The sequence below is a fragment of the Octodon degus genome, unplaced genomic scaffold (genome assembly GCF_000260255.1).
Source record: "Octodon degus isolate 3935 unplaced genomic scaffold, OctDeg1.0 scaffold00004, whole genome shotgun sequence".
NCBI lineage: Eukaryota > Metazoa > Chordata > Mammalia > Rodentia > Octodontidae > Octodon > Octodon degus.
Window position 1 is genome coordinate 21659738 of NW_004524580.1, and position 8135 is coordinate 21667872.

Consider the following 8135-nt stretch of genomic DNA (forward strand, 5'->3'; position numbering starts at 1 on the left):
CTCATGTTCAAATCCTGCCTCTCCTACTTGCTGGATGTGTGACATTAGCCCTACTTTCCCTGTTTGGTAGAGGAAAGAGTTAGCTGTAAAAACCTTGTGCAGTTATTGCCAGGATTGGGGTGCTAGTCCATGGAAAACACACAGAGCCATCTGGCTAGGGCCCAGTAATTGCCTCTGGCCTGAATAGCGAAGGCACAATAAAGCCCTGAGAGCAATATACAGCTAGTGCTCGCTAAGGGTGAGCCTTGCTTCAGCGCGTGGGGGACTGGGCCACATTTTGATCTTGTCTTCTGTGAATTTTCTGCTCCTTTCCTTAGCATGTAATTCTTCATATTGATTTGAAAGTACTCTTTGAATATTATAAATAATAATCACTCATTGAGGGCTATACATTGCAAATATCACTTTTTCTTAGTGTGTCTCATCTTTTTACTTTTTATGAGTCTACTGAATTTAGTAGAATTTAGTCTAGTGTATCTCAGTCCTTGTCCCCTCACCATCATTCTTGTTTAATGCAGTTATTCCTGTATATTAACAGAGAATCAGATCCAGAACCCTCTACAGATACCAAAATGTGTGGGTGTTCGAGATTCTTTGCTTCCTTAGGTGGAGTTTGCGAAGTAGCCTCAAGCCTGTGGGCCCAGGGCTGAGCCTGCAGAATACCTGGGGTTTGCCCAGCTCAAGTTCCTCACCTAAAATTGCGTGGTATTTGCATGGCACCTACGCCCATCCTCCCTTCTCTAGATCACATATCATAGTCAACAGTATGCAAATGTTATGTAAATAGTTGCCATGCTGTTTTGTTTAGGGACTAATGACAAGGTTGTTCCGTGAAGACACAAGCATTGTTTCGAGTATTTTCCGTCTACATTTGACTGAATCCACGGATGTAGCTATGGAGAGTAACCATAAATTCTCCACAGCTGTCGAAACAAAATCCTCTTATACTTTATTTCTGAAAGTTTTAAGTTTGGTGTTCACACTTAATATTTTAGGCTTTCATCTACATGCAGTTTAATTTTGTGACAGGTATGAGGAGGTCAGGAGTTTTTACAGACCCTGTCTTCTGTTCCATCACAGGTTAGCCATCCCTAAACAAAACTTCTGAAGTCTGAAATGCTCCAGACTCCGTAACTGTTAACCTTGACATAAAGCCTCAGCTAAATAGTCTCACTTGCATGACCTCATGTGCTGGGTCATAGTCAAAGCACAGACACCCTGGAATACTGCATAAAATTGAAGTTCTTTCAGGCTATGTGTGTAAGCTACAAATGAAACATAAATGTGTTCATGTTTAAACTTGAGTCTTTCCTCCAATATATCTCATTAAACTTATGTGAATGTTTCAAAACCTTAAAAAAATCCAAAATCCAAAACACTTCTACTTGCAACCATTTTGAACAGGAAACACTCACCTGTACTGCTTGGTTGTTTAGTTTTTGCTGTTGCCTGCGCCAAATAATTCACCACTTTAATTCCAGTAGCTTTCATGTGAATTTTGATGGGTTGATTAGGCTGTGACTACAGTTCTTGAGGTGTGAATTCCTTTTCCCATGGGCTTCCATGTTCAAGTTGGCTGAGAGAAGATTTTGAGGGAAAATAGGATTTGGATGTGGAAGAAGGCAAAAGGATCTTCTTCGGGGAAGGTCTTCACAATAAGCTATAGTCTTAGTCTATTTTCTGTAGCTGGAACAAAATGGCTGAACCTTGATGATTATAAAGGAAGCAGATTTATTCTAGCCCACAGCGTGGAGGCTGGATGTCCAAGATCACGACATGAGCAAGGGCCATGAACAAGGGCCATGCACTGCTGCAATACCTGGAGAGAGCAGAGGACAGAGGCATATGCAGACCGCAAGGCCCGAGGGATAACCTCCCTCCATAGCAGCCCATCCTTGCAGCAGCTAGACAAGTCCCTCAAGTGACAGTGGGAAAGGCACAAATCCCTCTTCCCAGTCTAAACACCTGTGGAGAGTGCCACCAGCCCACAGCTGTTAGACTGGGGACCAGATTTCACCATGAGCTTTGGAGGGATGGATCACATCTAAAGCCTACCACGTGTGGTAATGGACATACAAGTAATATTCAGAGGACTCCAGTCATCTTTGCTCTTCCCGACTTTTGGTCCTGCAGCCTTTAGTAACTTGTGGACTTCTTACTGGGCTCAAATTGTAGCCAGGCATTGTGATGCATGCCCACAGTGCCAGCACTCTGCAGGCAGAGACAGGAGGAGAGCTGAGAATTCAAGAGGGCCGGGCAGGCTAGCTAGTGAGTTCAAGGCCAGTCTGGACTGCATAGTGAGACCTTGACTCAAACAAACCAACAGACAACAACAACGAATAAATATATAATGTTTGTATTTTATCTTCAATTCTATAAAGGCAGTCATATTTCTGCGATAGCTTCTCTTGTCTTTACAATCCCTTTCTTGTCTTACTGCTCTCACTGAAACGTCCAAATAATGATGAGTTGGAACTCAAAAACAGCAGCTATCTTGTCTCAGTCCTGATGTTAAAATGAACAGCTATTGAGCTTTACCAGTAAATACAATGCTTGTTCCAAGGTTGCAATCGATATATTTTATTCTAAGAAATTCTCCTTATTCTAAGAAATTTCCCTTTTTATTTTCTGATAGTTTTAACATGAAAAGATGAAATTTCAGTAAATGGATTTTCTGCTTCTATTGAAGGAATTGTGGGGTTTTCACCTGTTTGTTAATGTGGTAAATTCCATTAACTGATTTCTCTAGAATTGCACTGGTCAGAGTGTATAGTTGTCTTAGTTACTCTTCTCTTGTTGCTGGAACAAATACCTGACACCCACACTGAAGGAAGGAAAGGTTTATTTAGCTCACAGTTACTGGAGGGTTCAGTCCGCATTCAGCTGAGTCCAAGGCAGAACAGCACACAGCAGAAAACAACTTTTCATGGAGGCGGCACAGAGTGAGAAAGCCAAAAGGAGGAGTAGCAGCAGCTCAAGCAGCTAGCTTCTCTTCCTTCCTTACTTTGAAATGGAAATTACCTGCCCCAGGGCAGGTGCAGCATCCACACCCACAGTAATCAATCACAAGCTGCCCCAAGACTGCATGAGGCTTTGGGGGGACAACTATACACAAACGGTAACAATAATATTTAAATTTTTGCTTCTAAGTATTGATCTTCTTAAATTTTATTATATTTTATACCCTTATATTTAGAAGTGTAGTTAGCTTTCAGTTATCCCTATTATCTTATTTTGGATTGAAGCTTATGCTGGTCTCATAAAGTAATATTTGGGGATGTTTTCCCTTTAATCTGATGTTCTCCAGAACACTGTGTATAAGATTGGGATTATATCTTCCAATTTGGTAAGGCTCACCTGTAAAACTTGTACCTTGTTTCATAAGTTGGATAATCACAGATTTAATCAATATCTCTCAGTATCATAGGATTTAGATCATTTGTCTTTTTGAGTCAGTGTCACTTGACTGTAATTTTCTGAAACCTTGACCCTTTCAAGTAAGTTTTTTAAATTAATTGACAGTTGTATCTGATTGCCCCTTATTACTTGTTTTAATTTTGGATGCACCTGTGATTATGTTGCTCTCCAGCTCCCAGCTTTGATGTCTCTAAAGTGTCATTCCTATGTGATGCTGTGCTGAGATAGGCCATGGGGAAGGCAGCATTTAAGAGGGTTTCATCAGCCAGCGCTTACAAAAAGCCCCTAATTGTGCAGTAGGAGGAGATGCAGAAATATCATGAGAACTAGAGGGCAGTACTTCCCTGTCACCTCCGACTACCGTCTCCACATCTTATCTGGGGAGGCAGCGGTCCTCCACGGGGCTCTTGCACAGACCAGTGACAGACCCGGAACCTTATTCAAATTCAAAGTGCTATCATTCTGCCTTCCTTACATGGCTCTCCTGAAGTTCACCTTCTGTCATTTAAGGGTCTTCAGTGGTTCCAACAGTTACTCCAGCACACTTCCTGTGATCTGTCCCAGGGCAGTGACACTTGGAGTCCAGTGTGCAGGGGCACCTAAGCAGCCCCAGGCACCTCCCTCCCCTGGGCCTTGCATAGGAACTCTTTCCTAATGTACATCTCCCACTCCCTCCATCATGGTGTTAACTTGAGTTCATTTTCCAGCCCATCAAACATCCGGGTCTCTTCCCACGTAATACATGAAAACAGCTCTGTTCTCTAATTCCCCTGCCTGCTAACTTTCAAAAAGCACTTAAAGCAGGTCTGAGCCATGAAGAAAGCTTTAGGACAGAACTCCAATAGCCTCAAGGGACAAGCAGCTAGCAGACAGGCTGTCTGCAGAAATGAAGGAGAAGAGTTCTTTTCACAGGAAGGCCTATCAGCTGCACTATGCTACAATCCAGTTTCTAAGGCTGGTGGTGGGGAAAAAAAAAAATCTGCCATTTACTGAGATAAAAGGACGGCAAATCAGAGTGAGGTGTTTCCCTAGGTGATTTCAGCTTCGGGTCAAGCTTGGTGGGAATAGATGAAAGCACAAATGAGCAAATGCTGGTAAAATTATTCTTATTCTATTTATTTGTAAGGGATTTGGTTTTTTATTTATTTATTAGTACAGGGTCTCACTACACAGCTTGGACTCCTAGTGATCCTCCTGTCTCAGCCTCCCCAGCACTGGGATTACCGGCGTGCACCACCATGCCCAGCACCGGGGCCAGTGTGGCGTGCCCGGGATTCTGAGACCCGCACAGCATATAATACTGGTGATCAAACCCGGATCCTCGCACTTGCCAAGCAGGCGCTTAGACCGCCAAGCTATCTCCCCAGCCCTGTTCTCATTTTATGTGAGATTTTATTTTATTTTTTTTCTTCCACCGAGGATCAGCTATAAATACTGTCTTAGTCACTTTCCCTTCGCAGGGACAAAATGCCCAACACCTACAGCTTGAAGAACGAGAGGTTTATTTAGGCGCACAGCCATGGTTGGCTGGCTCCGAGGCAGAAACACCCGGGAAGGAGCGCAGGACACGAGCGCACCCTGCGGGGTCACACCCGCTGTGACCGGGGCCAACCCGAGCCCACCTGCACTAGCGCACGCAGCGCCTGAAGTCCTCGCGTGTGCACAGCGCCCTCCACTGCGGCGCCCTCCACTGCGACCTCCTTCCATACACAAGAGAATTCTGCAGCATATTTTAGTCGCAAACTAAATCATACACTATTTTATTTTCATTTTAGACATCATAAAACATTTATTCCTATAAAACTCATTGTGTTTTATAATATGATTCTTAATTACTGTAATCTAAATATACCAGAGTTTATGGATTAAAATCTCATGTTACTGGCCGGTATAGTTGCTTCTAGTTTTGCACTACGATAAACTGTGCTTTGAGGAAATCAAGATTCCACAGGAGTGGGTGGTCCAGCCGAGGCAGGCAGCGAGGGTGAGTGTGTCCCCTCCCCCAACCCCCGCACCCCCTCAGGAACTCCTTAGCATGGATTCTCCCAACACCCTCACCCGGTAGGTGCAGCTGCTGATGTGATCTTTATGTTACAGGTGAAGACAGCGGGGCTCGGAGCACTGAGCCACCCGCACGAGGTCACCCTGGTAGCTGGACACACCTTGACCCTGGCCCTCAGACAGCCAGCTCAGGCAGAGGGAGCAGAAACTGGGCCAGGACTGCACTTGGGGAAAGGAAGCTGAGCCCTGACAGGTCTAAGGAAGTGGAAGTCTCTCTTACGATTTTTAGAATCTTCTGGAACTTTCCAGACACACAGAAGGAAGAAGGCCCAGGCAGAGCAGCCTAGGAGAAACAGCTTTGATACTGCTCTTCAAGTGCTTGCTGGGAAGGCCTCCTCAAGGGCAGGGCTGTTTTCCCTAGCAAAGACCTTGGCAGGATAGATTCTCAGGGACACAGAGGCTGGAAACTAGGTCCTAGGCTTTGATTTCTTCAGCAAAGCAGAATCTTTGGGGAAAAAAAACAAGAAGTACCTGAATCAACTATGTTCATGTGCACATTGGACATTGCCTACTGAAGACAGGTACATTGAACACCATTCAAGGATCCATAAAACATTTGTTTTGCCCAGCTATTTAAATTCCACTGATGTCAAGCACCAACTTTTTCAAGCCCCTGAAATAGACCTCTTAATCAACAACTTGCTTGGTGGCTACCGACAGCCACGTGGTCTCAAGTGACAACAAACCTGGGCGTCTGAGTCTCTGTCTCTGTCTCTATGTCTGTCTCTGTCTCTGTCTCTTATGCCACCAGTTCAGGTTTCTTGCCCTTTCCAGGTCTGGCTGAGAATTGTTTCCCTGAAGCGCCCTTAAGGGCATAACCCAGCCTTCAAGTGCACACTCCATACCTGGGCGCAAGCAAGTCAGATGCTTTTGTGCTTAGGTTTCATCAACTAGGGAGTCAGGAAATCTGGAACTAGGCCTGGTGGTGAGCACCTGTGCGTCAGGGTCTGGGGAGCCAAGGCAGGACTATCATCACGAGTTCAAGATCATCCTAGGCTACATAGTGAGTTCAAGGCCAGCCTGTACTACACAGTAAAAGCCTATCTCAAAAAATAAACTAATTAATTAAATAAATGTAAAAATTATCAAAAGAAAAAAAGAAATCAAGAAGCATACAGCTTCTTCCTGACTTTCCCAGCCTACCTATAGCTAAGAGTTCCCCCAAGGACTTTAAAAGAATATTCAGATATCTGACCTCTCCCAGAAAGAATTCTGGGCCAGGGATTTAGCTCAGTGGTACAGTGCCTGTCTGGGAAGTGTGAGATCCTGAGTTCGAATCCTGTTACCGAAAAGAAAAAGCCCTTGGGTAGGGCTGGGGTGGGTAGCTCAGTGATAGAGCACTTGCCTTGCCCCAGGCTTAATCCCCATGATAGATAGATAGATAGATAGATAGATAGATAGATAGATAGAGATAGAGATATATAGACAGAGAGAATTATGCTATGCAGAGGATATTAAACTAAACCCTAAAGATGCCCTTAGGAAATCTTTACTCTGGAAAGAAGACAAGAGAGAAAAATGAAGTGAACACTTACAAATTCAGAGACTTCAGAGCCACAACCAGCAGTGCTGCGTTTGAAATTGGCTGACTCCCACTGCAAACAAACAAGAAAGAAAACTGAAGGTGTTTGGGAGGCCACTGAAGTGTCAAACGCTGATTGGGTGGGTTCATGATGACATTAGGGACTTACTGTAGCAAATGACATGAGGCAGAGACCACTTAACAGGCTTTAGGGAAAGCAATGAGGCATAAGATTTAATATGCCTGGGGCCAGAGAGGTAGCTCAGCAGTCTAAGCATTGGTCTGGCAAGCTCAGGGACTGGGTTCGATCCCTGGCACCACATGCCGCACTGGCCCCACCCAGGCATGCTGAGCCAGCCGCCGAGATTGAGAGTGGTGGCACACACCTGTAATCCCAGTGATGGGGAGGCTAAACACGGGAGGATCCTACGAGTTGGAGCTGCGTAGCAAGACCCTGTACCAAATACATAAAAATTAAATTAAAAAAAGATTGAACATGCCTGAGTGCAGGCAGACAGAGGGACAAATGACCACCTATGAGAAACGAAGAAAACAGAGCCTTTTACAGGGTGTGGGAAGGGGCTTGGCAGGGGCATCACGTGAAGGGTCTGAGGGAACCCCACCGTCAGAGCTCTCAGTGCGTCCGCTGCACCAGTGGCCAGCATTCCGAGTGTCCAGCACAAAGGTATGGCTACTACCGGATGCCCTGGCTCAGGGAGACTCTCCATGCTTGATCCTACTTCTTCCCTACAACAGCCTGTCCTGTGTCTGCCGAGGGCAGCAGCCCCTGTGCTGAGCTGCAGGGTTTTTCCTGAGAGCAACATGACTACCAACAAACGGGTCAGATGATGAGAGAGTCGTGCCCGAGTCAGGCCTGATACTTATTTCTGTGTAGCTGCAATCATAGTATCATCTTTGTTTTTCTTTTTGATATAGGGTCTCCTTACGCAGTTCTGGCTGGCCTTGAGCTCACTTTGTAAGCCAGGCTGGCCTCGAACTTGCAATGATCCTCCTGCCTCAGCCTCTGGAGTGCTGGGATTACAGGATGCCACACCCAGCTCAGTATTGTCTGGTTTTAAGAAAAAAAGTACATTCCTTGCAGAGCCTTGCACTGAAATATTTTTTGATAAAATGA

The 8135-nt window shown here is 45.1% G+C and overlaps 1 long non-coding RNA gene across 1 annotated transcript in view; it reads left to right on the forward strand.

The window, feature by feature from the left end:
* LOC111817068 overlaps nt 1-5693 on the forward strand; it is a 31262-nt gene extending 25569 nt beyond the window's left edge. Inside the window, exon 3 of the long non-coding RNA XR_002821336.1 lies at nt 5515-5693. This is a non-coding gene — a long non-coding RNA (uncharacterized LOC111817068). The remainder of the gene's footprint in view (nt 1-5514) is intronic.
* Nucleotides 5694-8135: the final 2442 nt, after the last annotated feature.